Raw genomic sequence first — 23244 nt, 5'->3', positions numbered from 1 at the left:
GCATAAATGTTCGATCAACGTACGACATACGCTTATCCAATTCAAAACATTACATAGACTATATTATTCAAAAACTAAATTAAATAAAATTTTTCCTAATGTTTCACCAATCTGTGATAAATGTCTGTGTCAAGAAGCTACCATAGCGCATTCTTTTGTCTTTTGTACAAAAATCCAAAAATTCTGGTATGGAATATTTGATATTTTTTCAAAATTAATAAAAATAAAACTGGTACCAAAACCAGAATGGATAATTTTTGGAATATCGGAAGGTATCCCTGAATTAAACGTGTATCAGAAGAATTTATTCAATTACGGGCTAATAATGGGAAAAAAGCTCATACTTAAATTTTGGAAAAATGCGCACACACCAACAATAAAAATGTGGACATCAAATATGTTTGAAACATTACATCTGGAAGAGATGAGATTCCTCTTAGCAGGTAAAGCAGACCAATTCCAAAAGACATGGTCTACGTTTATGGACCTATTACAAGCATGAGGTGCAATAGTAATTTTAAAAATAAATAAATAAATATATGGTATCAGGACCTGGCAATGGGAGGTAAAACAACAAAAACAGACTTGGTTGGTAGTCCCCTTTCTGCGGAGTTTAATGTTATAATAGAGCGATTGTCTCTACTTTCTTTTTCTTTCTTTTCTAGGGTCTACTTTCTTACTTTACTTCCTTCTCTAACTTCTTTTCTAAGGGGCTTTCTTTTCCCAACACTCTCTTGCACTTCACGACTCTTGCGCACTTTATTTACTTTCCTTACTTCTATCTTTTTCTTAAAGCTCAAAAAAATGAAGCGGTACAAAAAATGTTTTAAGATATATGTGTTGTGTATTATTGTAATTTACCATACTTCTAATAAAAAAAAAAAATTAAAAAAAAAAAGAAATATTCAACTGGTTAGCCAGAAACTATGAAGAAAAAAATCAGAACTTATGTTTCAGTTCAATTGCCTTTCATCGGTTGGAAAGACACTTTACCGGTGTTGCTTTAGACTTTAGATTTACAGCACCTAAACAGGCCCTTCAGCCCACCAAGTTCCTGCCAACCAGCGATCACCCCGTACACTAACACCATCCTACATACTGGGGCCAATTTACAATTTTACCAAAGTCAAGTAACCTACAAACCTGCACACATTTTGGAGTGTGGGAGGAAGCCGGAAAAAACCCATGCGGTCACATGGAGAACATACAAACACCGTACAGACAGCACCCATAGTCAGGATCAAACCCATGTCTCTGCTGCTGTAAGGCACCAACTCTGCTGCTGCGTCACTGTGAAACCAGTGTTGCTCTGGAAGCTATGAGTTAATAATTGTACGTTGCATTCATGCTGATTTCAGTGCTTGGAGGTGTGAAGAAACTTCCACAAAAGAGGATGATTCAGCCGACTGTGTTGATGTCCACTATTCTTTAGATCTATTTAGCAGTATTTCTAAAATGCTACTCTCAAACCACCCCCTCACCCCTCCCTTCCCACCCACCCGTCCCTCAGAGCCCTATGTTCTTTTCATTCAATCACTATGTTGTGAATATGTATGTTATGTCTGCTTGAATATTACAATTGGCAGATCATTGCAAGTGCCATTATCACTCAGAATAAAGATATTTCTCAAAAAACCTCTTCTCTCTGAGCGATAATGTAGAATGATCATCCCAAATCATTAACTCTGAACCAGAGGAAACAATCTCTATTAATATTATCACAGTATTCGCTGCTCATGGAAATAATTTCCTTAACTCCCATTCCTCTTAAATATTACTTCCCATTCTGGGAATCAGGCCAGAAAATCTGAACATTGTTCTAGGGAGATCTCCCTTTGAATCATTCTAAGAAACATTCATTACCTGTTCATCATGGTTATATTTTCTCCTGTATTATAAACCTTTTGCGGCAGACATCCAATTAATAAGCATTATGTTCTGAAATATTTTCTGAAAATCTATCCCCACAAGTCGATTGCATTCTTTTTATCTCAGTTATTTTCTTCAATAACAGCAAAAAAAAATACATCTCCAAATTTGATGTATCTTCAACAGTTTTGTGCAGAGGTGGCACAGTGGCACAGCGGTAGAGTTGCTGCCATACAGCGCCAGAGATCAGGGTTTGATCCTGACTATGTGCACTGTCTGTATGGAGTTTGCACATTCTCCCTGTGACCGTGTGGGTTTTCTCTGCGTGCTCCGGTTACCTCCTACATTCCAGAGACGTGAAGGGTTGTAGGTTAATTGGCATCTGTAAATTGTCTATAGTGTGTAGGATAGTACTAGTGTGTGGGTGATTGCTGGTCGGCGCAGAATCAGTGGCCTGAAGGGCCTGTTTCTACGCTCCTGATTTACTTCTGATTTACTTAAGAATGCCTAAATATATGATGACTTCAGCTTTAACAATAAAAACGCAGAGTATCCCGAAAGTTGATTTGTATGTTTTTCTTTCCATCAGACATGGCTGTTATATTAGCCAAGCTTCAGAATCCCCTGGACAATAGTTACATCTGCCACAGTGAATGAGTTACAAAACCTTATTGATGCATTTCCTTGTATCCTCACAGAAATCAGTTGATTGTTATATCATAATCGATAGATGGCTTCCATCAGAAATATGGAAATAATAGCAGCCTGCTGGTATTTAAGTCAGCATCAGTTTTATATCATCACATTATATTTGAGTTTGTGCAGCACGCTCAGTGAATCTGCCACAGAGGCACTTGTGAGAGGGAGGCTATGTAAAGCAGGTTCTAATCATGAACTTTAGTTTAGAGATTTACAGCGTGGAAACAGGCCCTTTGGCCCACCGAGTCCGAACGGACCAGCAATCCCTGCACATTAACACTATCTTACATACTAGGGACAATTTACACTTATTCCAAGTCAATTAACCTACGAACCTGTATATCTTTGAAGTGTTGGAGGAAACTGAACATCTCGGAGAAACCCCACATGGTCACGGGAGAACGTACAAACTCCGTACAGACAGCACCCATAGTCTGGATCAAACCCGGGTCTCCGGCGCCGCTAGCATTTTAAGGCAGCAACTGTACCGCTGTGCCACCATGCCACCCTGCAACTGCAGCAAGGGGAAGTCGGGAGACCACTTGCCAGTTTTCATTAATGGGTCGGCGATGGAGAGAGTTAGCTGCTTCAAATTCCTGGGCACAGCATGTACATAAAAAGCATGAAGAACTTTAGTTTAGTTTAGTTTAGCTTAGAAATGCAGCGCGGAACCAGGCCCTTCGGCCCACCAGGTCCGTGCCGACCAGAGATCCCCGCTTATTAATGCTATCCCACACACACTAGGGACAATTTTCACATTTGCCAATCCAATTTACCTACATACCTGTACATCTTTGGAGTGTGGGAGGAAACCAATCTCAGAAAAAACCCACGCAGATCACGGGGAGAACGTACAAACTCCGTACAGACAGCACCCGTAGTCGGGTTCTAACCCGGGTCTCCAGCGCTGCATTCGCTGTAAGGCAGCAACTCTACCGCTGCGCCATCGTGCCGCCCTTAACTTTAGCTAGGCCTCGATTTTCTTAGAAGCTCAAGGTGATTTGCCTTGTCACCAAACATTATCATACTTCTAATGATGCACTGAAATATATTGTGACTGCTTGCACCATGACTTGGTATGCCAATTATAACACTCAGGAAGTCAAGTGGCTGCCAAAAATGGTGTATTCATCCTAGGTCATCATGGGCGCAGGCCTTCCCACTAAGGAAAGCATCGAGATGTGGCACTGCTTCAAGAAGGTGGTACCTATCATTAAGGATCCCCACCCCTCTCTTCCCACCGCTACCATTGGGAAGGAGTTAGAGAAGCCTGAAGTTGCATATCACCAGCTCAGAAAAGCTACTTTACTATTGTATCAGGTTCTTGAACTGACCTGCACTACATTAATACTACCTTAGCAAAGGGACACTATGGCCCATTTCTTGCTACCATGATTTTATTTTCTAATTGTCAAGAATCAAGTCAAGAGTCAAGAGAGTTTTATTGAAATTCTTACTTGCTGCAGCACAACAGAATATGTACATAACGGGGAAGGAAAAAAAGTTCAATAAATTAACAAATATAGTGCAGTAATAATATAGTATTTTGCAGTTCAGAGCTCAGAGCTTATTCGTTGTTGTGTTTAATAGCCTGATGGCTGTAAGGAAGAAGCTGTAACTGAACCTGGACGTTACAGATTTCAGGCTCCTGTACCTTCTTCCTGATGGCAATGGTGAAATGAGTGTGTGGCCAGGATGGTGTGGGTCTTTGAAGATTTTGGCTGCATTTTTTAGGCAGCGACTATGATAGATCCCTTCGACAGTGGGGAGGTCAAAGCCGGTGATGGACTGCGCAGTGGTCCCAACTTTTTGTAGTCTTTTCTGCTCCTGGACGTTCAAGTTGCCGAACCAGGCCATGATGCAACCGGTCAGAATGCTCTCTACCGTGCACCAGTAGAAGTTTAAGAGAATCCTCTTCGACATGCCAAATCACTGTAAGACATTGTGTTTTCCACAGATGTCTTCTTTTTCTTTTTCCAGTCTGGTATCATTTATGTATAATTTACATCTTTGCATGTTGTCTGAATTAATGTGTCTGTGATGCTGCTGCAAGCATGAATTTCACCTGTACCACATCCTACTTATGCATAAGCCAAAAAGCTGAATTGACGAGATATTGCAGTTCTGCTTTAAGGTTGGGCCCTTCAATGTCATATCTCTGTCAGAGAATGCAGAAGGAATCTCCTGAAAGTATAAGAAAATTGGGAATGTTTGCAATATGGTTGACCTAAGTGCCATAGAAACTGGAAAAAAGATTAAGAAATTAGGCCAGATTAGTGCAGGTATCTTAAAAGTCACGTTAGAAGAGGTGATAATTAGTTTAGAGAATTGTTTATATAGGAAGGCATAGTTACTGGAGCAATAATAATCATATTGATGCTACTATGTAGACCCAGTGCAAAAGATAAAATGAGTCCTGACAGAAAGACATTACCATAATTTATAGCACTCATTTACAGAGAGAATGGGTAAATTGTTTTCAGGCAAGAGAAAGACAAATCCTGGCTGTCAGGAAGACAGAGGCAACCCCCACAGAGATAAACAAAGATCAAATACTACAAAGAAAAATAGGTATCTGATGAATTATTGTAAAAATCTAAAATCCGCATGTAACCATTGTAGCGTGAATACTATAAATAGTTTGAAGTCTTTGGAGTCAGCGGAGTATCGTTGAGCCATCACTCAAAGCGCACTTCCAGTATATACTGTTACAAGGCCGGAATAAACCAACTTGTTCAAGAAACCACCACCGCTGTATGAGATTTTCTTTGAGTGCCGTCCCAATCTGTGCCATGAATAAGAGGGCGATTGGATCCCACGTGAAAGCCAAATTTGCGATGGAGGTCAGGCATACAAATCCCTCTAACTGAGACTGGAGGCCTAAGTGGCATGAAACACAAAACAGGGTGCTTTCTCACAGTGTCAAATCTCGCCATCAAATTCAAGCTGCATTTATGCACCACATGGAAATGTTTATTTTTGGTTTCTGAGGGGCCCAAATCTCTTTAGTTACTCTTTTTCCCTTAATATACTTATAAAACCTCGTGGGATTCTCCTTAATCTTAGAGCTATCTCATGCTCCCCTTTTGCTTCCCTGATTTCCATTTTAATGCTTGTTTCACCTCAATCCTGAAAAAAATTGTGTGTTATCCAATTTAACTTTTCAATCTATCCCATTAATTGGTAAATTTAATCATTTAGAACATTAGCATTCTCACATTGAATTCAATTTACCGTGATTTGGGTTCAGTGGAGAGAATAATTGAGTGCTCTCATTATTGTTCTGCTCTTACTTAGTGGCAGTCTGCATGCTGTATTACACTGGAAAATACTTTGAAGCAGATATTGATTAAGACATGCCAATTGTCAACAGCCCTTTGTGTATTCTCAAAGGTATAGTTTTAAAATATCATCCTCAAAGATATATGTTCCTCAACTCTGATCTTTTTTTCAAGTCAAGTTTATTCATCACATACACATACGAGATGTGCAGTTTGGTTCCTGGCAATGAGTTTATTAACTCATAAATGATAGGAGAAGAGTTAGGCCAATCAGCCCATCGTGTCTACTCTGCCATTCAATCATGACTCATCTATCTTTCCATTATATCCTCATTCTCCTGCCTTCTCCATAACCCTTGACACCTGTACTAATCAATAATCTAGTTATCTCTGTCTTAAAAATAGCCATTGATTTGGCCTTCACAGCCTTCTGTGGAAAATAATTTAACAGATTCACCACCTTCTGACTAAAGAAATTCCTCCTCCTTCCTAAAGGAACTATATTGTCATTGCGCAGTGCTATAATTTACTTTCAAATGAAAAAACAAAACAATCTATATAACTAAAAGTCTCATCTTGACCACTTCCTGTCTGCACTGTATATTGATTTTAGAAAAAACGGCATGATATATGGCTGTGATTTTTGCCAGCTTACTCAGTCCCCCTCCGCTGCGCAGGCCCTGAGGATTTTTCTGATCGATGAAAAATAAAAGAATTGTGCGTGTTTAGAGACCTTGAGATCCTCTCTCCTGCCAATCACCACGATGAAGGTAACACCCTTTCCTGGGGGCGGGGGGGGGGGGGGGGGGGGGGGGGGGGAGGGGGAGGGGTGGCTGGTGGGCAGGACTATAAAACCCCGGATACCTGGTCACGACTTTCATTCAGCTGTGAATCAACTGAAATGTAAGTCTGCAATGTACTTGAATAAATGAAATGTTAGGCCTTAATGAAAATGAAATGAGTTGTTTGGCCTGCCCTGTGCTTTAAAACTGCATTGACAGTGGATATGAAATGAAAATGCAATGAGCTGTTTGGCCTGCCCTGTGCTTTGAAACTGCAATGGCAATGGAAATGAAATGAAAATGCAATGAGCTGTTTGGCCTGCCCTGTGTTTTGAAACTGCAATGGCAATGGAAATGAAAATGCAATCAACTGTTTGGCCTGCCCTGTGCTTTGAAACTGCAATGGCAATGGCAATGAAATGAAAAGACAATCAGCTGTATGGCCTGCCCTGTGCTTTGAAACTGTAATGGCAATGGAAATGAAATGAAAATGCAATCAGCTGTTTGGCCTGCCCTGTGCTTTGAAACTGCAATGGCAATGGAAATGAAATGAAAATGCAATCAGCTGTTTGGCCTGCCCTGTGTTTTGAAACTGCAATGGCAATGGAAATGAAAATGCAATCAACTGTTTGGCCTGCCCTGTGCTTTGAAACTGCAATGGCAATGGAAATGAAATGAAAAGACAATCAGCTGTATGGCCTGCCCTGTGCTTTGAAACTGTAATGGCAATGGAAATGAAATGAAAATGCAATCAGCTGTTTGGCCTGCCCTGTGGTTTGAAACTGCAATGGCAATGGAAATGAAATGAAAATGCAATCAGCTGTTTGGCCTGCCCTTTGTTTTGAATGCAATTGCAATGGAAATGAAATGAAAATGCAACCAGCTGTTTGGCCTGCCCTGTGCATTGAAACTGTAATGGCAATAGAAATGAAATAAAAAGACAATCAGCTGTATTGCCTGCCCTGTGCTTTGAAACTGCAATGGCAAGGGAAATGAAATAAAAAAAGCAATGAGCTGTTTGGCCTGTCCTGTGCTTTGAAACTGCAATGGCAATGGAAATGAAATGAAAATGCAATCAGCTGTTTAGCCTGCCCTATACTTTGAATCTGCAATGGCAATGAATGTGAAATGAAAATGCGATGAGCTGTTCGGCCTGCCCTGTGCTTGAAACTGCAATAGCAATGGAAATGAAATCAAAATACAATGAGCTGTTCGGCCTACTCTGTGCTTGAAACTGCAATGGCAATGGAAGTGAAATGAAAATGCAATGAGCTATTCGGCCTGCCCGTGCTTGAAACTGCAATGGCAATGGAAGTGAAATGAAAATGCAATGAGCTGTTCAGCCTGCCCTGTGCCTGAAACTGCAATGGCAATGGAAGTAAAATGAAAATGCAATGAGCTGTTCGACCTGCCCTGTGCTTGAAACTGCAATGGCAATGAAGTGAAATGAAAATGCAATGAGCTGTTTGGCCTGCCCTGTGCTTGAAATTGCAATGGCAATGGTAGTGAAATGAAAATGCAATGAGCTGTTTGGCCTGCCCTGTACTTGAAATGGAAATGGAAATGAAATGAAAATGCAATGAGCTGTTTGACCTGCCCTGTGCTTTGAAACTGCAATGGCAATGGAAATGAAATGAAAATGCAATCAGCTGTTTGGCCTGCCCTGTGTTTTGAATGCAATTGCAATGGAAATGAAATGAAAATGCAATCAGCTGTTTGGCCTGCCCTGTGCATTGAAACTGTAATGGCAATGGAAATGAAATAAAAAGACAATCAGCTGTATTGCCTGCCCTGTGCTTTGAAATTGCAATGGCAAGGGAAATGAAATAAAAAAAACAATGAGCTGTTTGGGCTGTCCTGTGCTTTGAAACTGCAATGGCAATGGAAATGAAATGAAAATGCAATCAGCTGTTTGGCCTGCCCTGTGCTTGAAATTGCAATGGCAATGGTAGTGAAATGAAAATGCAATGAGCTGTTTGGCCTGCCCTGTACTTGAAATGGAAATGGAAATGAAATCAAAATACAATGAGCTGTTCGGCCTACTCTGTGCTTGAAACTGCAATGGCAATGGAAGTGAAATGAAAATGCAATGAGCTATTCGGCCTGCCCGTGCTTGAAACTGCAATGGCAATGGAAGTGAAATGAAAATGCAATGAGCTGTTCAGCCTGCCCTGTGCCTGAATTTGCTGGAAGTTCAGAATCATTTGCATTCCATGTTTAATGTTAATACAATATTATCCTTCTTTTATATTAGAATTAACACTTAGAGTTGAAAAATACCATTACAATATCATTCTGAAACCACCTCTTAAGTTTAAAAAAAAAACTTATTTGCTGATGCAGTGCCCTCCAATTAAGAGATCTTAGCTTATGGGTTAAGTCCAAATTGGCAGAGTTAAAATATAGTGATCAGGAATTACTAGTAGTTCCTGTTGTGAAGAAAATTGCAATGCCACATCTATATCTATTTAACATTGCAATGCCACATCTATATCTATTTAAGGGTCAAACCTCACTATCCACACACTAATATCTGAAGAGGTGAGCTTACACGGTATTTCTTAATTATCGAGAAATGTTTAAAATTAAAATACAACATAGCAAGGCTCTACACAATGTTGATGGGATCTATCACTTGACTAATATGCAGTGGGCAACTTTTTTACTACATCTGCTTCTTCCTACCTAAATGCTCCTCCTTTTACAAAACATGCCACCTTTTGCAGAACTTCAGTTGTCCTCTTCCAGGAAAAGGTAATCAAGGAGACTATTTATTTTTCACTGTGAGTGGTATACAGTATCTAACATATGCCATCAACCATTCATGGAAATGTAGTCACTGGAGGAAAATAACTTCCTAACCAACTAGTGGAGTTCTGCCCCAGCAACATTGAAGCATAAATCACCTCCAGTTTATGTGATTTTGGATTAGTACAGTGCATCTTGCTAATTGATCTTTAAGTCCCTGGTGCCTTATTTTATATTACTTCCCAGAGCAGCAGCCCGCTGTTTCATTTGCAGCTAGTTTTCGCTCACAGCTGGCTTCGGGTGTGTGACTCTACAATTTGTCAGGCAGGGAAGGAGAACCATCACATATTACAGCAGCTGGATGATCCTCTACAGGATGTTCCCATTCCGTCTTGGGTGCAAAAAGATGGATCCAGCGGTACTCAGACCTTTCAAATGTATCCCGTGTCTCTCAGGTGAATCAAATCAATGGTTCAATGGTTCTTTGTTGTCACATATGCACAGCAGAGTGAAATACCTTCACACATCTACAAGATGCAGTCACCACAATTGTGGTGCCATTTAAAAAAGCCCCACAGAAAACACAACAATCCAAAATGCAAAGCCCTGTCCACGTTTATCCCGGCCCAACATCCTTCTTGTCTGCCGAACGCCTCTGTGTACCGGGGGCGCCTCCTGCAGCCGACCTTGAAGGTGCTGGAGCCAATACCCCACTGTTACAGGCCCACTCCTCACATCCGTCCCTGCCTGCAGCTCACTTATCAACGTTCTGGCCTTCCGGGCTCCGAACTAAAGGGCCTGTCCCACGAGCATGCGCCTGCATGCGGCAAGCGCGACCTAAAGGACTAGTCACACCAGCATGCGCCTGCATGCGGCAAGCGCGACCTAACGTGGTTACTTGAGCCGTACAGCCTCGCGGGGCCGGTCCCACTTTGATCGCCGGAGCCGTATGGAGTTGTGCGGAGCTGGTCCCGACATCGCGCGGGGCTCCGATAAATTGACCGTGTTCAAAAACTCTGCGCGGCAACTGCCTGCCGGCTCGCAGCCGCCTCGATGCCGTACGCACCGCCTCGAACTTCATATCACTCACTCGACCTCCGCACGGCCCCCGGTTCTGGTTTGGTCGCGCTTGCCGCATGCAGGCGCATGCTGGTGGGACCAGCCATTTAGGTCGCGCTTGCCGCATGGAGTCGCATGCTCGTGGGACAGGCCCTTTACCCTGCACATGGCCATTGGGTCTTCGTTCGCGGCGGCCGACAGGTCTTTGTTCTTGTCGGCCACAGGCCCCATTCTTGTTCTCGTCAGTCCTCATCTGTCCTTGTCTGGCTCGTCCTCCTTCTGGAATGGAATGGAATGAAAGTCAGGGTGAAATTCTTTGCTTGCATACCCAAGGAATGCAAATAGTTGCTCGCAAAGTTACAAAGTACCAGCGCCAGTTCCTCCTTTGTTCTCCCCCTCCTCTTGGCGGTTCCCCCACTCCGTCCGGGTCCTCCATTGTTCATTATTGTTCTCCCTCAAGGAGGTCCCTCACATGCTGGCGCCTGCATCATTCTTCCCCCCCCCCCTCACGGAGGTGCCCCCCACGCTGGCTCCTCCATCGTTCTTCCCCCTGCCCCCCTCACGGTGGTTCTCATTTTGGCCGTTCCCATTCGCGGTCACTTTGGCCGCCGAGCCAGAACTTGTTTGTGGTGGTTGCCAGTTGAGTCCGGACTTAACTGGCTCCATATCAGCCGCCACTTCCTCTCCAGCACCTCTCCTCGCTGGCGGCCATGTTTGCTTTGGCACGGCTGCCCAGTGGTTGCCGGGATGTCCCCTTCTGCACAATTTTTCAGTTTGTGATGCCAAAATCAGGAGCAATTTTGCAATTGCCCAGATACCTTTGCTTTCTTAGTGCTATTTCAGCTGCTTAATTTTAGCATTTAATACCATTCAACTTATCACAGGTGATGCTTGATTAGAAAATAGTTGTGGTAGTCCTGATAGTTGTTTCTACTGATACTTGTCCATGATTAGCACACCAACAGAAGCATCCCAGCTAAGATCTTTAATTATTGCAGCTAATTATAAATACTGAGAAATAATACAATAACTACATTGTGCTGAGGACATTAACTACCTGGTAGAAGATGATATCCTGTTGCGTGAGTGTACATAGGTCATGATTGGAATAATGGAAGAAGCCAAAGACAGGGATATCAGGGTGCAAGTGGAGAATTAAACTGACATGTAACTGGAGGCTCAGTATCCATTAGGGTGGTATTTTAAGATGTTCCATACATCGTCCATACATCTCTGTGGAAGAGGTAGGCTGTGAGGGTTGTTTCTGCATGCCCTAAGAAGTACACTGTAAGTGCTGGGAATCTGACTCGGGTGGATCCCTTTATGTTACTTATCTATGTTTCTCCTATAGGCTTCTCGGCATTGAGGTGTCACTTAAGCTTGTGCCACTTGCCACATTAAAACCCCTACCTCCTTATCCAGTTTCAAATCGCAACCTTCTCCATTTGGTGAATTCAGGCTTCCTTGCACCCCAACACCAATCTCAGGCAACTGAACCTCACACAGAGCTCCCCTTCTGAACTATAATCCTTCCCAGAACTCTCTCCCTTCTAATACAGGCACAGACAAGCAGTGCATTATTGCAAATATAGACACAAAAAGCTGGAGTAACCCAGTGGGCCAGGCAACATCTGTGGAGATAGACACAAAAAGCTGGAATAATCCAGCGGGACAGGCAGCATCTCTGGAGAGAAGTAATGGGTGACAATAGACAACAGACAATAGGCGCAGGAGTAGGCCATTCAGCCCTTAGAGCCAGCACCGCCATTCAATGTGATCATGGCTGATCATCCACAATCAGGACCCCGTTCCTGCACGTTTCGGGTCGAGACTATTCTTCAGATTCCTTTTCTCCATTGATGCTGCCTGACCCACTGAGTTACTTCAGCTTTTGGTGTCTATCTTTGTGGAGAGTCAGCATCTGGAATTCCTTCCTACACATAGTGCATTATGATAGTTGCAGGATCAAGTTATAGAAGTTTGTTAGTCCTGGTTCAACTGGTGGTACAAGGTTAGGCATACTAATAAGCAATCCAAAGTTGGAGGGTTACATTAACAAGTGTTATGAGGACAATATGTATGAGCATTTAAGTAATTTTCTTGCATAATGCCTCTCCTTATCACATGATTACAAGTAAAATTCAAAAATGCTCCCTTTGATTAATTTCAGGAAAACAATTGGGCTGCCAGAATTCTTCACTGGCAGCTTGCCTGATGTGAGAATGTCAGTGCCGTACATTCCAGAAAGCATTTAAACGCAAACCACCTCCTAATGTGTCGCTGCACGTTGGTTTCAAGTAATTGATTTTGAAGCTTATAACAATGATAGAAATAAAGGATTACATATTGTTTCTATCTAGCCAACACTGCACTGAAGTGATTGCTGGAAGATGATGACTGAAGGAAGGGTACCTTCTGTCCACCAGGTGGCAGGACGTTATCAGGCCAAAACAGTGCCCTAAAGACATACTTCAATGTCTTTAGGGCACTAATAAATAATAAATGTCCTCATAATACCACCTAAGGTAAGGTCATTTTTTTTAAATTTAGACATGCAGCGTGGAAACAGGCTTTTCGGCCCACCGTCCGCACCGTCCTGTGATCCCCACACATTAACACTACCCTACACACACTGGAGACAATTTACAATTATACCATGATAACTAACCTACAAACCTGTACATCTTTGGAGTGTGGGAGGAAACCGGATATCCCGGAGAAGATCCACGCAGGTCACGCGGCGATTGTACAAACTGCGTAGAGCCAAGCACCCGTAGTCAGGATCAAACCCGGGTGTTTGGCGCTGTAAGGCAGCAATTCTATCGCTGTGCCACCAGGTCTCCAACTTCAAATCACTTATCAGTCTGCATAGCTGCTGTCACAACACAAATAACCCCTTCCTCTCTAGATTGTCAGTATTATCCTGTAATTATTGTAACATACCATCACCTGGAATGGAATGGGTAGGTTGCCTGTGAGGGTGAATGCAGAGATTATTTTCACATGCTAGTAATCTAGAAATTGGGGTCATTGTTATAAATAAGGGATCACCCATTTAAGGCAGAGATGGAGGCTTTTTTTTATTGGTCAGAAAAAATGAGGAATGGTTTCCCTCAAATGATGGTGCAATTTTAAGGTAGATGGAATTTGGACAAAGGGGTGAAGTTATCATGGATAAGTAAGGTTGCATAGCCAAAGTTACAATTAAATCAACCTTGATATTATATGAATGGCAAAGCAAGCTTGAATGAGTGTATGAGCCACTCCTGCTCCTAAATTGTATGTCCTTCTGTTCCTATAACAACATTTTAAATGTTATAATTGGGATATACACCAGTACATGAATAAGAAAAGGTTCAGAGGGATATGGACCAAATGCAAGTAAATGAGACTTGCTCAAGTAGGCAGCTTGGTCAGCATGGATGAGTTGGGCTGAAGGGCCTTTTTCAATGCAGTTCTCTGAGTCTACCATCAAATACGTTTAGTTTTAGATAGGGTTCAAACACTAAAGCAAATGAATAGAAATAGCATTTAAAGCGAAGACTTCTTTGAAAGAATCCGAAATTAAAGAGGATATTAATTTCCTTGTGCAAAAAAAAATCTCTATACTGGTATCGTTTCCCATCTGCAATGCAAGATATTTAATTTCAAATTTAGCCTCAACTTGAAATCAGTCCATTTTGAGCCACAAAGTTGTCTTAATAGTTAAAGAAAACAAAGGAAGTATGTGGGGGATGTTCATATTATTCTGCAAATTATCTTATTTCATAATATTTTGGCGGGGTTCAAGGTTATTAATGCATGTTTGCAGAATGTAAGACTGTTGGTTGCAGTTATTATATAGAGTTGGGGGAATCAGGGGGTAAATTAATGTAAGTATATCTGCTGCTTAACAGCTAGAATAACATTTTCTCTCTAAAAGTTTGCATTCCTATGTGAAAGGTTCTGAAGTGTTAAAAAGAGAACTATTTGCCAGATTCACATAATTTGTCTAGTTATGGTAATGATGGTAATGATGACTCTTGAACTGTTTGCAATAGAACATTTTGGTGCGAAAAGCGTCATTAAATATCACGATGGAGTGAGTACAATTCCACTTGCTGGACATTGCCATTTACCGCCTCTTGTTTGATGCAAAAGGCATTTGCGACTAACCAGACCAAGACTGAAAGTTACAAAGGTCTTGTTGTTGCAGGAATGGGCTGTTTCATTAACTAAGGAGTTTCCAAACGAACTGAACATTGCGCAATAATCCATATCGTTACTTCTGTTCATGGAAGAGGGAGTATTATTTACATAGCAACTGAAGTAAGTCGATCCCTTGAGGAACCTAAAATGGTAAATAAAAAATAAGCAAGTGCATTCCTCAACTGTTACCCTGCGGCTGAAATGATTGACCACCTAAACCACATTTGTTTTATTTTGTGCAATGATTGACTAGAGCCAGTGGCGTATTTTCCCCAGGAGTTCTTTATATCTCATTCCTTACACCGCAAGAGACCAGGGTTCAGTCCTGATTATGGGTGTTGTCTGTAAGGAGTTTGTACGTTCTTCCTGTGACTGCGTTGGTTTTCTCCAGATGCTCCGGTTTCCTCTCTCACTCCAAAGATGTACAGATTTGTAGGTTAATTCGATAGTGTTAGTGTACAGGGTGCTCACTACTCGGCGCACACTTGGTGGGCTGAAGGGCCAGTTTCCGCACAGTAGCTCTGAAGTCTAAGGTCCAAATGTTTTCTATGTTAAATTCCATTTGCCATTCCTTGGCCCACTTACCCAGATAAACAAGATCATGCTGTAATTCTTGATAAACATCTTCATTGTCTATGATATCACCTATATTTGCATCTTCTGCAAAATTACTAATCATGCCTTGAGAGCATTACTAATCATCTCATCCAAATTGTTGATATAGATGACAGGCAGCAATATGCACAGCACTGATCTCTAAAGCTCATCACCAGTCATGGGACTCCAGTCCAAAAAACAATCTTCCACCATCACTCTTTCCTTCCTTTTGTAAAGTCAATTCTGTATGCAGTTATTTAGCACTCCTTAGATCTTAAAGGCCTTACTGAGGTCTACTTAGATTATGTCCTGCCCTGCCTTCATTAATCATCTTGTTCCTTCTTCAAAAAGCAATCAAATTCATGGGACACAATCTATGCACTAAATTATGCTGGCTCTCCTGAATGAATCCGTTTTTCAAAATTTGCATATAGCTTGTCTTCAGAAACCTCTCCATTAACTTTCCTATCACAGATGTTAGCCTTACTCTTCTACAGTTCCCAGGCTTTGCTTTGCGACCCTCCATAAGTCCAGGCCTGGAGTTAATCACAGGCCAACAGTCCAACTGAATCCTACTGCAAATTATAGACATAAAATGCTGGAGTAACTCAGCAGGACAGGCAGCATCTCTGGACAGAAGGAATGGGTAACGTTTTGGGTCGAAACATCACCCATTCCTCTCTCCGGAGATGCTGCCTGTCCCGCTGAGTTACTCCAGCAATTTGTGTCTATGTTCAGTCTAAACCAGCATCCACAGTTCCTTCCTACACACTACAGGGCTGCCAACTCTCACGCTTTGAGCGTGAGCCTCACGCCCTCAAGCACAGTCTCACGCCCTCACGCTCATCAGAAATTTCATAGGGGAGAGACAGAGGGGGCGTGAATGGAGAGAGAGAAGAGGGAGAGGGGGGGAGAGAGAGGTAGGGGAGAGTGAGGTGGGAGAGGGGGGGAAGAGAGAGAGGGAAGAGAGAGAGGGGTGAGTGGGAAGAAAGAGGGAAGAGAGAGGGGGTGGAGAGGGAGGAGAGGGTAGGAGAGAATGGGAGAGAGAGGGGGAAGAGAGAGGGTGGTAAAAGAGAGAGAGAGAGAGAGAGGAGGGAAATGAGAGAGATGGGGGGGGGGCAAAGAGAAAGAGGAGATAGAGACAGAGGAGAAAGAGAGAGGGGAGAGAGCCAGGGGGAGGGAGAAATGGGGGAGAGAGGGAGAGTGTGTAGAGAGGGAGAGAGAGGGAGAGATAGAGAGGGAGGGAGAAAGAGAGAGAGGGGGGGAGAGAGGGGGGAAGAGAGGGAGAGAGAGAAAGAGAGGGGTATAGAGAGAGAGAGGGGGGAGAGAGTTAGGGGAAGAGAGGGGAGAGAGAGTTAGGGGAAAGAGAAGGGAGAGAGAGGGAGAGAGGGGGGAGAGAGAGGAGAGATGGGACAAGAGGGGGGGAGTGAGGTGGGAGGGAGAGAGGGGGAAGAGAGAGAGGGAGAGAGAGAGGGGAGAGAGAGGGGGGAGAGAGAGAGAGGGGGGGAGAGAGTTAGGGGAAAGAGAGGGGAGAGAGAGTTAGGGGAAAGAGAGAGTTAGGGGAAAGAGAGGGGAGAGGAGGGGAGAGAGAGAAGGGAGGGGGCGAGAGAGGGGGAGAGTGAGGTGGGAGGGAGAGGGGGAAGAGAGAGAGAGGGAGAGAGAGAGGGGGAGAGAGAGGGGAAGAGAGGAGAGAGAGGGGGGGGAGAGAGAGGGGAAGAGAGGAGAGAGAGAGGGGGTAGAGAGAGAGGGGGGAGAGAGAAGTGAGAGGGAAGTTGAGAGAGTGAGAGGGGTGAGACAGGGGAGAGAGGAGAGAGAAAGGGGGAGGGGAGAGAGAGAGGGGAGTGGAGAGAGGGGGGTTGAGAGGAGAGAGAGCGGAAGAGAGGGGGAGAGAGAGAGGGGAGAGAGGGATGAGAGTGAGGTGGGAGGGAGAAAGAGAGGGGAGAGAAAGAGAGGTGGAGAGAGAGGGGAGAGAGAGAGAGGGAGAGAGAGAGAGGGGGGGGAGAGGGAGAGGGGGATAGAGAGACAGGGCTGCCAACTCCCATGCATTGAGCGTGAGAATCACGCATTTCACCAAATTCTCACACTGATCACAAATTTCTCTCGCTCTGTTGTGAGAAATTCTGTGATCAACGAAAATTTCAAAACTCATATCAACTGCATGGGCCGCGGGTGTTGGAAGCGGAAGCAGCGGCGGGGACAGATGCGGACGGAGAGCGGGGCTGGAGAGTCGCTCACTGCAGCTCCGGCCATGGAGCAGCCTCAGTGCAAGAGTCTCAGGCCGTTGGAGGCGTCGAAGCGTTGCGCCGCTGCCGTGAGAGTCACTGTGCCGAATTCGCCTAGGTGACCGGCATGTTCAGGCTGCGGCTCAGTGCATCCTGGAGGACAACCAGTGGCTGCTGGAAGTAAGTACCAAGCACTGGGTAGATACGGTGGAAGATAGTGGACATCAAATGGGGGTGGATGGTGAAAGCATCCTGCCTGCCTGCTAGATTTTCACTTACTGTAACTGCAGGAAAAATGTTCCCGATGTTGTGGGCGCTCAGAACCATGGGTCACAGTTTAAGAATAAAGGGGGGGCCAGTTAGGACTGAGATGAGAACAAACTTTCTTCACGCAGAGAGTTGTGAATCTGTGCAATTCTCTGCCACAGAAGGCAGTGCAGGCCAATTCACTGGATGTTTTCAAGAGAGAGTTACATTTAGTTCTTGGGGCTAACAACATCAAGGGATATGGGGAAAAAAACAGGAAAGAGGTACTGATTTTAGATGAATAGCCATGATCATATTGAATGGCAGTGCTGGCTCGAAGGGCCGATGGCTTATTCCTGCACCTATTTTCTATGTTTCTATGCTTGAGTATATGTCAATAAAACTCGGTCACTTGATTTTGAAGCATTCATGCATGGTGGAGGTATAATGTAGTCATAGAGTGATACAGTGTGAAAACAGGCCCTTCGGTGCAACTTGCCCACACCCGCCAACATGTCCCAGCTACACTACCTGCTTTTGGTCCATACCTCCAAACCTGTCCTATCCATGTATCAGTCTAACTTTTTCTTAAATGTTGGGATGGTCCCTGCCTCAACTACCTCCTCTGGCAGCTTGTTCCATACACCCATCACCCTTTGTGTGGATAAAGTTACCCCTTAAAAAGTTACCTCTTAAAAATACTTCATACAAAAAACATTGAAATCATACTTCTACAGTGCACTAAAACATGATTTTAATACATCAAATTTCAAAAAGTTCCAACCCTGGGAGGGGGGACACCCTTCTTCCACACCCTCTCCCCACTCGGTTGCTCCACTCCCTCACCGGGTACCCCAAAGGCCAGTGATCAGTGATCGCACAGCCTCCCCCCTTTCAAAAACGCTCCAATCCAATTTAAAGCATATATATTGCATTCAAGTGTAAGTTAAAAGACTCGCTACAGTATGCACCATATTGCACAATTTCAAGCTGAAAAATGCAAATGTTCCGTACCAATGGGAGGGGGACACTCTCCTCCCCCCCGGTCGCTATACTCCCTCGGGCTTGGTCTCTCGCAATTTCTCACTCTCGACTCTCACCCAATGTTGGCAGCCCTGACACTACTTCATATTATTTCTCATAAAATTTGGGAATGGAGGTAATTGATAATTTTGACCAGACATGTATAAGTCAAATGAGTCTTCAGAGCCTGCGTTGCAAGAGATATTGGACTCAAATTCCACTGGACTTCATTCAGTCTTTTTTCTCTGAACTCTCCAGGATGCCGGCCTGTTGGAGTCAAGCATCTCCTGAAGGTGTTGGTATGGAAACAACCATTGGCAAAGGTCCAGCTGGAAGCCAACATCTGTCTACAGGAAGCCGCCCAAGGTGACGAGGTAACAACATGAACACTCGAGTGTTGGGATGCGTTTGAAGGTTCTGCGGTTGACAGCTTCCTATGGATAGGATGGGCAGATCAATCAGGATGTGCAAGCCATTGACACGGGACATGAAAGGCACAAACGGTGCAGCTAAAACATAACACAGCAGGTGAAAATGATATAAATATAAAGCTAAGGAAGAGAGACTTCAAAAGGGGTAATTATTTTGCTATTAACATGGTTAAAATATCATGAGAGCTAGTGTTGAAGTATGCATAATTATTATCACCAATGCCTCTTATTATATGCTTAATAAATCTGGAGAGTTTCAGCTAGACTGGGCTCTACCTTTGGAGTTCAGCAACAGGACAGCATGGCAGATGTATCAGCATCTGTCACTCAGCAAGTCCTGGGCTTAAGCGATCCTGTATAAATCTGGGACTAACTATACAGGCAAATGCTGGCAGTTCCCTTCAGAACCATTGCCCACAGCAAACAGATTCTGCTGCTTAGCCCTTTGAATTACTTTAGTTTTAGTTTTAGAGATACAGCGTGGAAACAGGCACTTCGGCCCACCGAGTCTGCACCGACCAGGGATCCCCGCATGTTAACACTACGCTACACACACCCGGGACAGTTTTACATTTATACCAAGCCAATTATCCTACAAACCTGCACGCCTTTGGAATGTAGGAGGAAACCGAAGATCTCGGAGAAAACCCACGCAGGTCACAGGAGGAACATACAAACTCCGTTCAGACAGCACCTGTAGTCAGCATAGAACCTGGTTCTCTGGCGCTGTAACGCTGTAGCTCAACGACTGCACCACCGTGCTGCCCTTAATATGCTTGTCCACTTACATCTGTGATATTTATATATATGGATATAAAAAGCTCTTTTTTTTCCCACCTCCACTTCTCCAGTAAGAAAATAATCTGATTTATTATTGGAGGAATGATCATACACTGCTGTACAAATTTCCATTCACTTTGTCATTCCCACTTACTCACTTTATGCCTCTTTCCAGTTTTTTTGTTCCCACCCTCACAACCTATTGCTTTGGTCATCTTTGTCATCTGATGCCCAACCTTTTGCCTAGGATGGAGCATTTTCTTCTGTTACGAAGAGAGAGTGGATTCACAGAGTTTGTTTTCCCTTGGAATGGAGGAGTCTGAGGTGGAATTTAATAGTATACAAAATGATGAGTGGCATAATTGGGTAGATATTGCAACGTTAAAGCATCAACTACACTGGCTGATGAAGACTACATTGTAAAAACAGATCAAAATTTGTAATTATCATTTTTTAATTACAAAATTACCCTGTTACATAATTTTTCAGATTGCTTACAGGTAATGTGTGTATGAACATAAGACAAGAACGATCTAAAAGCCTGAACCTATTTAATTAAAAGCAGAGCTAACAAATGAACTGAAGATAGACAGAAAATGCTGGAGTAACTCAAAGGGTCATGGGGCATCTCTGGAGAAGAGGAATTGGTGACGTGTCAGGTAAAGACCCTTCTTCAGACTGAGGGTCAGGGGAGAGGGAATGTAGAGGTATGAAAAAGTACAAAGAACAAATGAATGAAATAATTGAAAAGAGCAAATCGTTGCTGGCTCGATGTCAAATGTACTCAATCGGGTGAATCAAATAGTATCCTAGCCTATGGAAGCACTAGTCAGAAGCCTGAAAACAGAGCGGAAGAAGCTGTTCATGAGTCTGCTTGTGCTTGCTTGCTAACATCTCTACCTCCTGCCAGATGGGAGCAGGGAGAAGAAAGGATGATCAGGGTGGGACAACTCATTGATTATGCTGGCTGCTTTTCCGAGGTAGCATAAAGTGTAGATGGAGTCAATGGTGGGAAGACTGGTCTGTGTGATGGACTGGGCTACATTTACAACTCCCTGCAATTTCTTGCACTTATGCACAGCTGTTTGCAAACCAGGCTGTGTATACCTAATAGTATAATTTCTATGGTGCATCTGTAGAAGTTTGTAACAGTCACTCCAGACATGCCAAATGTCCTCAGTCTCCTTAGGAAGTATAGGTGTCTTCTTGGTTGTCTCATTAATGTGTTTAGCCCACAACAGATTGTTGGTAATATGTACTCCAAGGAACTTGAACCACTCAGCCACTTATACCTCTGCACCATGGATGCTGAATGGGGCATATGTAGGTGAGTGCTACAATCTGAGGGGTGTGAGTGTGAATTAATTATAGGATTAGTGTAAACGGTGGTCGCATGGACCTGATGGATCAAAGGGCCCGTTTCCATGCGACCTCTCTCTGGCAATCAATGACAAATTTGCAATACATGACCACTTGTTGACAGTTATGGGTTGAATGAAGGAATGAAGGAATGAAGGAATGAAGGAATGAAGGAATTAATTATACTTTATTATCACATGTGATATGTCACAGTGAGATTCTTTGTTTTGCATATGGAAGGTATGCAAAGAATTGCCACATATAGGGCACCAACAAAGTTACAAAGTATTCTATTTAGACCCCAACATTCCCCCTTTGTTCATGGCAGACCCCCCACACCGGGTCCCCCTTGGTTCTCTCGATGGCCCCTCCATGCCGGGTCCCTCTTTATTCTCGGCGACGCCTCCGACCTCCGGCGCCAATCCTCGACCTCAACCGTCGGCACCCATGACCGCGACCCCTGGCCCCTTCCTCGCCCCTGCGTCTGGCCGTGGGGACCCAACGCCCTGCTTCTCCGTGGCCCCTGCAGAGCATCTGCCCCCTGCAGCCCCCTCGGGAGCGTCTCGGCACCTGGGTTGAAGGTGCCATTACTTTAGGTACATCAATAATCTGCTTTACTTTGGGAAATGCAGTTGCATTGTAACCTTGGACAATTGTGTCATACTCCTGTTGCTTTTAATTGGAAAATAAATGGAAATGCTGAACACATATCCATAATCATCTTGCTGGACAGAAATTGCACTGCATCTAACATCCACAGAATAAGCCACAAATTAATGCAAAACTAAGTGAGTACACAACAGCTAAAACTGCCATACTCCCATTCGGGAAATTATTTTGATTATCGTTAAATGTCCGGCATTGTTCAAAGTTTTGATCAGACTGTTGTCCATTCCTGTTGAATAACAATATGACAAACTGTTCCCTGCGTTACCCTTCTGGACTTTTTATTTAAAAAAAAGACATGATGTTTTTTTCCAAGTAGCTCTTAAAAAGCTGGACTAGATATTTAGTTCTCTCTCCGAAAGAAGGGTGGATTAAAGGGCGGCATGGTGGCGCAGTGGTGAATTTGCTGCCTTGCAGCCCTTGCTGCACCCGAGATCCGGATTCGATCCCAACTACAGGTGGTGTCTGCTCGGAGTTTGCGTTTGCATGTTCCCCCCGTGACAACGTGGGCTTTCTCTGAGATCTTCGGTTTCCTCCCACACTCCAAACACGTACAGGTTTGTAGGTTAATTGGCTTAGTATAAGTGTAAATTGTCCCTAGTGTGTGTAAGTAAGATAGTGTTCATGTGTGGGGATCGCTGGTTGGTGCGGACTCAGTGGGCCAAAGTCCTGTTTCTGTGCTGTATCTCTAAACTAAACTAAACTGCGCTGTTAAAATTAAAATGATTCATGCACTAAAAGGCACTAAGATGGACAGTTTGCTTTTTGAATCTAATTTGATATTGGTGGCCCCCATGGAGCCTCTGCAGGCAGACCTGTGTTTCAGCTTCAGGCACAGTGCAGAATAGAAAATAAGCCTGAGTGATGCTGCCGACATGAATGTCTTTTTTTCCTTCCTAAGGTCAGGGACGGTGCAGGCTTGCAATAAAAATCTCTCCTCCTACTGGGCTTTTAAACCATTAGCAGGTCAATGAAGATAAATAGGACGTCATTTTAAATTATCATCCCTGTATTCTTTCTCCCTGACTGCAAAGGTTTAATTGAGTGTCCATTTTTTTTTACACAAGAAAATAAATGTCAAATAAGGAATATTAATGAGCAGCAGTACGTGGGTGTGGACCTGGGTTTGAGGTGGTGTTGCTGAAACGTACGGCACTTTCAGGAGCAAACTCTTACCCTTCAAATTCTTTGCTTCACATCTGTTCATTATGTTATGTGGGAGGAACCTCGTCAGGAGAAAGAGGTTACCATTTAAGGCATGCTAATCACTCAATTAGAGCAGTATTGACCTGAG

The sequence above is a fragment of the Amblyraja radiata genome, chromosome 20 (genome assembly GCF_010909765.2).
Source record: "Amblyraja radiata isolate CabotCenter1 chromosome 20, sAmbRad1.1.pri, whole genome shotgun sequence".
NCBI lineage: Eukaryota > Metazoa > Chordata > Chondrichthyes > Rajiformes > Rajidae > Amblyraja > Amblyraja radiata.
Note: the sequence above shows the minus strand (reverse complement) of the source record.